The sequence below is a fragment of the Helianthus annuus genome, chromosome 17, assembly GCF_002127325.2.
Source record: "Helianthus annuus cultivar XRQ/B chromosome 17, HanXRQr2.0-SUNRISE, whole genome shotgun sequence".
Lineage (NCBI taxonomy): Eukaryota > Viridiplantae > Streptophyta > Magnoliopsida > Asterales > Asteraceae > Helianthus > Helianthus annuus.
In genome coordinates this window covers 135,214,269-135,221,869 of record NC_035449.2, presented here as the reverse complement: position 1 = coordinate 135,221,869, position 7,601 = coordinate 135,214,269, and positions in this window count along the sequence as shown.

Below are 7,601 nucleotides of genomic sequence, written 5' to 3'. Positions count from 1 at the left end.
GGTAAAAGGGGTTAAAGATTTTTATGCAACTAAAAAGGCAACTTTTAACCCAACTGAACAAGAGCTTAAAGAGCTGAAAACACCCAAGGTTGGTCAGACTTGGGTGGAAATTCTTTTCCCTTGAAGTCTCAGGACTATGCCGGAGATCCCAAGTTTATATCGTGGATCAGGAATCGGCATCATTCTTGTTATGACAGTTATTGTGAATGAAGTTTAAAATGGCTGAAATTTTACACGTGAAGGACTACGCCGGAGCTTCCAGGAAGGTTAGTGCGAAGCAGGAATTGGCATTCTGGTTGGTAAAATGATCTAGTGTAGAAGGTTTTATTCCTACACTAAGATACAGGTGATTGTAGGTTGTTACAAATGATACAGAGGTTGCATACTTGCAAGAGATTCGTCAAGGTCATTAGTTTGAACTTGATGTAATCCTCATATATGTGATTAAATGAACAAGATGATGAACCAATCCCTACAAGTGATAAAATCAACTAAACTTATTTTCCGGAAAAACCATTTTGATTAAAACAAACTTAAGTGTTTTGAAATCTAAATGGGAAAATAGTTTGTTGAAAGGGGGAGTTCTGATTGTTTATGTCAAGTGAATGGCGATTTGAGGCGATTTGATATCTGTAGGACCGGTTTTTACGCCGTTTGATTGTTTAACGAACGTTTCACGTGCGGAATCCGTGAACGTGCGTGACCGAACACACAATAACGTACTAGTAACGAGAATCTATTGAAAGATATGACAAATCCGGTACAAGATTCACGTTTACGACGACTTTCTTTCTCTAGACTTTCTCTCTCTAAACTTGAATCACCAAATGTACAAATGTGGAGGAAAGTCTTCTAAGGTCCTTCTAAAAGTTATGACATAATCTCCTATTTATAGGCCATTGGAATTAATGAGGATTCTCATTAATTACCAAAACGCCACCTTGCTATTTCTAATTAGTTGTGACATTATGTGCTTGATTTCTTCCGGCTTCTCACTACGACTCGAATTGACGAAGGCGATAGACAATAAATGCATCAACAAACTCCCCCTTGGATATTGCCGCAGTCAATTCGTAGTGAAACTCGTAGCGACTTGTCTTTCTAATTCTGCTTGACGTTCTGCACGAAGGTCTTCTAGCTTCAACTATTCAAACTTTTGATCAACTGACATTCCAAGCAAACTTTTGACCACTCTATTCAGCATATATACTTCATGGTCACTTACTTCTTTAGCTGCTGCAAGCTCTTTGTTTTTAAGCTTGAAATATTCGTTCTGACAATCACGACGATTCTTCTCTTCTTCAAGCTCAGACACGCGAACTTTTAGAATATCAATTTCAGTTTGATCTATTTCAACCTTCTTTTCTAACCCTTGTACACGATTCACAAGCAGTTTTTCTCTATCAGCTGCCTTCTTGTTCTCAGCTGCCAACCTTTTGTTCTCTGCTATCACATTCTCAATTTTCTTTTCCAATTTCAACACTTGTGAATTATTTGCAAAGTCGAAATCTACGTCTAGTAAATTATCTTGCGGTGTCGGAAGACCTTTACTCGAAGAACCAGGTTGTACTTGGGTGAGTGGAGGTGTGCCGAAGATATCTTGTGAAGTGAAATATGGTTGTTGTGGTGGTGGTGTTGATTGAGGAATAGGTGATGGTTGTCTTGGTGGTGTGGGAAGTCTGGGTGGTGATGATTGTTGTGGAGTTGGTTGTCTGGATGGAGATTGATGTATCGGTGAACGTGGAGGTGTTGGTTCACGTGGAGGTGTAGGTTCACGTGGAGGTGTAGGTTCACGTGGAGGTGTAGGAGTCTTCTGAAAGATCTTTTTAGGTCTCTTCGACACTTTATGCTTCGGTGTTGCTCTTTTTCGACTTGCAGCTTTCTTATGACCTTTCGGAGTAGATTGTGACTCTGAAACATGCTCCGGAGAAGGAACATAAGGAGCATCCTCCTGTTCTTGCCTCTTCCTCTTCTTGATCAACTTTTCTTTTTCTACCTCTTCTCTCATTCTCCTTTCGCGTTCAACCTCATCAATCATTTCATCTTCTGATGAACTAGAAGAACTAGTAGTGTCTTTATCAACGTCGTCACCTTCAACATCATCTAACACCTTCTCTTTTTCCTTTTGAATATCAGAAGTAACTGTCTGCACATCATTATCAACAAAATATGCTTCTGTCGTAAACAAATCTGTATCAATTACTATGTTTTCAGCACTAGTCATCTCTTGTTCCTTTTCAACATTCACCTCAGGAACATCTTCATCAAGCTCATTAATTAACATTGTTTGCTCTTTCTTCTTTTGTTTCTTCTTCGGCTTTGAAGAAGAATCTTCACCTTCAGCTACAGGAGTTGCAAATCTACGTCTGCGTCCTGACTCCTTCACATACCACTCGTTCTTGGTTGTTTTGAAATTCTGAAGTATTTTCAACTCAACAGCATACAACGCTTCTTTCATTTCTTCCTGATTTCTCCAATTTTGGTGATTTTCAGGATCAGGATCCACATAATTCACATCTCTGAGTAATCCAAAGTTTTCAATCACTAAATCAGGCTCTGGATGATTCGGATGGTATTTGACCAATTGCTTCAAAGTGTTATTAGACATGTGAGCTTGAACGAGAAGATCATCTTTAATATCTCTATCAATCCCAGGGTATGCGTGATCGATTAACATTTGTACAAAACGCGGATACTTCCAAGTTCTAACGTTCGTCGTGATGTTCTCCGCCATATAGTGAAATACCATATGTGAGAAATTGTATTTCTTATTCAACACCAACGCCGTTAGCATGTTCATCTGGTAATCCCTCATCTGGTCGTAACTGCCCTTCGTGTGACTCAGTGTAATCAGAATACAATGTATTAAAAACTTGAATGATTTCTGAAATTTCGACTTCAAGTAGCTCCCGGTGTTCAAAGCACCTCTGTATCCCAATCGTAGCATACAACCCTTCACCATACGTTCAGGAAATCTTGTGGGATAGTTGGCCTCGTCAGGAAAATTCATCACTTCACGAACTAACGCTTCGGTCACCAGAATGGTTTCTAACTTTCCATTCACTTCCACTACTGAAGATATCACCTTGCTAGCCTCGTCAAACGTAGCATTCTCCCAGAAACGACTAATATGTGATCTGTACAATGGCCGTTGGTCTGTCATCGCTTTCTTTACTGGAATTCGACCCATAAACTCTAAAATGCTGCTGAACTCCGACAGTAACGGATTCTTGTCCACATCTAAATCAATGCAGCTGTTGTGTACTGGATCGAATAAAACATTTGCTGATGCCTGCACAACATTAAGACAAACAAAGACTTAGAAAAATTTTCACATTTTGATCAATGTCTAATAAGCGAACCAACATTATACAACATAAGCGAACCATAACATGTACTCAAAGGCGAACTAATAACCATACAACCATAAAAGCGGACCCTATAGATGACTAAAAAGCGGACCTAGAAGGAAAAGACACAAAAAGCGAACCTTCCTTAGTACACATAAGCGAAACACACCTTTTATTGCCTTAAACGCGGACCTGCTGAGATCCTATAAGTGGATCTACATATGTAAGTATCTAAGAGCGAACCTATGGATGACACATGAGCGGACCTGAATTACATGTCTGCAAAAGCGGTCCTAACCTAAAACCTATCAAAACTGCACAAACCCTAAAATTGATTCACTAATCAAGATCTACACTTAATTCCGAGACTAGGGTTGTCTTTGATTTCTACAATACATGCCTAATGCACCTTAGATCTGAAACTGAATCCACCCATTACCGACAACACACATCAAACACTCAAATTACAGCAATTAAAGCATATAATCACACTATATGACATCAGACGACACAGATTCAGTGTTCAATTTAAATACATATGACATATAAAGCTCAAAAACACGAACCGTTCATACAAATCTACCGACTGACATGATTTTAACTCGAAAGAGATAAAATTGAAAGAGGACTTACCTTGCCCATGGTATAATTAGTGGAAATCTATCAAGAACAAGTGAAAACAGGGGAAAATCGATGAGGAATCGTGAAAAGTAAGTGGATCACTCGTAGACACCTCAGAGAAAACGATGGATAAGCGGACCAGATAATGACACGAAAAGCGGACCCCTGTTCCTTTTATATGGGGGTCTGGTCCGCTTATTTGACACCATCCATACGAGCGGACCAATAAGCTACTTTGACAGAAAAGCGAACCTCATGTTGCCATAAAAGCGAACCTATCTTTAATTTTACAAAAATTCATTTTTATTTATTTTTCAACTTTTTCGATTTAACACGCTGACACCCAGCTGACCAAGTCCAAGTCAATGACCCTGGTCAACTGTTTGACCTGCCAAGTCCATATTAATGGCCTTGGATGATCAGATTTATGAAGTACCTTGTCGTTTCATTTCAAAACCAGTTCAAATTAATGAACTTTTCAACATTTCAAACATTTGCAACTTTTATCTTTCAAACATCATACCAGATCTTTATTTGCAATCACAACTTTCCCAACCCTCATCAGACACTGACATAATCTGCACACAGGCTTTGATCTTCCAATTCCTAGTATCAGTTGTCGAAAATAAAATGAGAAAAGAAAATCTTTTTGGGTTTTAATATGTACAAACTGAAATATATACACACAATATTTTTGTGAGCGTGTTAGGGGATCATATCAGCTGCCAACAGAACACAAGTACCGTTAAGCTGATATTACATTTTAAGGATTAAACAGTTCACGTAGATTGCCGATATATTGATCCATTTAAATTCTCGCAAAACTTTCAATCTGTTCGGGATACGTGATTAGTGTTTTAAAGACTTAAACGTTAACATGTGTTCCCACCTCAGTATATACTCCCGTATCCAGATCCCAGTATTCAGTCTTACAGGTGAATATACCACAGCTGATATCTGTTGGGGGTAGATGCGAAACCGTGAGAGCTCAGGTCAGAACTTCCGTTCAGCAGAGAGATGACGGTTCGACTTTAAGGTGGGTCCCCTTTAGAGGATCTTTTATATTTCAACAGTAGCGACTATCAATTTTATTGTTTCATCAGCATGCTGAGGGTGAAGCTTATGTTTCAAAGCTTTTTGCGAAAAGTATTATCCGGGAACTAGGTCAGTATTTCCATACAGCAGAAGTCCCGGGATAATACCCCAGATATCACCGAGCATAAAGACCTAGTATCTCAGAATACGGGACCTTTCAAACAGGATTTCAGGGGTTGCCTATATATCCTGGAGGTGTTCCCCACAAAAACGCAAGTTAAATTTAGTTTATATCCCAAACTGATCTACTAATTCTGTAAGAACCTACCGGCACATCTTTAGCGAGACTGCTTAATTGCATTTTTACATTACAATTCTTTAGCGTACTGTGCACGTCTAGCTGATGTACTATCATTTCCCCTATACTACACAACTCTTTTTTTTTAATTTTTTAATGTTTTTGGATTTTTATGATTTTATCATGTTTTTGTATTTTTCTGCAAATTTCTCCCCCTAAAACTAAAACATATTTTTGTATTTTTGTTTTTAACTAAAAGAAGAAAAAAATACAACTGTACAAACGAAAGTTGACAACACGATACGGTTCATGTCAGATCGCCGCCCAGCTCGGCTTCACATTCGATTACCCTCCCAGATTGCAGATTTTTCATCCCATTTAACCTTAAAAGATAATAAAATCTCTTTTTATCAAACGGTTTTGTGTAAAAATCAGCTTTCTGATCATCGGTGCCCACATGTTCAATCCGTATTAACTTCTTTTCGTGACAATCTCTAATAAAATGGTGTCGGATTTCAATGTGTTTTGTTTTCGAATGGTGAACCGGATTTTTCGTAACATTTATGGCCGCTTCATTGTCCACAAATATCAGAGTATCCAAGAATTGCAGACCGAAGTCGCGCATCTGCTGTTGGATCCAGAGGATCTGCGAGCAACAGCTAGAGGCTGAGACGTACTCAGCCTCACAGTGGAGAGCACAACTGCAGTTTGCTTCTTGCACTGCCAGGTAACGAGCCGAGTTCCGAAAAACTGGCACCCAACAGTGGTGGACTTTGCGTTCTGCTTACAGCTACCAAAATCTGAATCAGCGAAACCGGATAAGGTAAAGTCACCCGAGCGAGGGTACCACAAGCCGATGCTTGGGCAACCCTTCAAATACCGTAAGATGCGTTTGACGATCGTCAGGTGCGGCTGCTTTGGGTTCAACTGATATCGTGCACATAGACATGTCGGATACATGATGTCGGGACGGGAGGCTGTAAGATACATCAACGAGCCAATGATTGATCGGTATAACGTTTCATCCATCTTCACGCCTTGTTCGTCAGGACAAATACCATGGTTCTGTGCGAGGGGGGTAGATGCAGGACTGCAATCTGTCATATCGAACTTGTCGAGCACGTCCTTTACATACTTTGACTGGTGAATGAAGATTCCGTCGGGCATTTGTTCTACCTGCAGCCCGAGGAAGAACTTCATCTCCCCCATCGAACTCATTTCGAACTTCTTCATTACTCTCTCAAACTCTTTACACAAATCGTCGTTGGTGGAACCGAAAATGATGTCATCAACGTAGATCTGCACGATCAGCAAGTGGCCTGCTTTTTCTTTTGTGAACAAGGTGCTGTCTACTGTTCCTCTTGTGAACCCGTTGTCCAGCAAGTAGGTCGAGAGAGTCTCGTACCAGGCTCTCGGGGCCTGGTGTAAACCGTATAATGCTTTATCCAGTAGGTACACCTTGTCTCTGTTTAGTGGATCTGCAAACCCCGGTGGTTGCCCCACGTAAACTTCTTCTTGAATCTTGCCATACAGAAATGCTGATTTAACATCGAGTTGATAGACTTTGAAATCTTTCCAAGATGCAAAGGCTAGAAAGATGCGAATTGCTTCAAGCCTTGCAACCGGCGCGTAAACCTCATCATAGTCTATTCCCTCCTGCTGGCTGAAGCCTTGGACCACTAGACGTGCTTTGTTCCTCACCACGACTCCTCTATCGTCACGTTTACATTTAAATACCCATTTCATCTTTATCAACTTCTGATTCTTTGGCAGATCAACAAGTCTCCAAACGCGCAATTTCTCAAACTGTTGCAGTTCCTCCTGCATAGCGTTCACCCAACTGTCTTCGGTCAATGCTTCTTTGTAGGTCCTGGGCTCTATCTGCGAAATAAAACATTTGAGTGAGACTTCTTTCTGCATATCAGCAATATCTAAATAAAAACATGTAAAAGCACGGTCTATCTGATGTCTCGTCTTGACACCACTCTGTAGATCGCCGATAATTTGTTCTGAAGGGTGGTAAGACAGTGTCTGTGGCATCACAGTATCAGGCACCACAACTTCCGATTCCAGATTTGAAATGTCGAGATCAACGATTTGATCAACAGCCTCCTCTGATGTCTCATTTGGTTCCTCGTCAAAGGTAGGAGCGGGTTCCTCCTCTGAGTCGTCAGAAACGTCAAATGATGGAGCTTGTTCCTCCTCTGGCGGTTCATGAATAGTTCCACTTGGTCCTGCTTCATCATCGTGAGTACCCACGGTGGGTGTAGGAACATCTAGCGGTCTAGATACTGGCT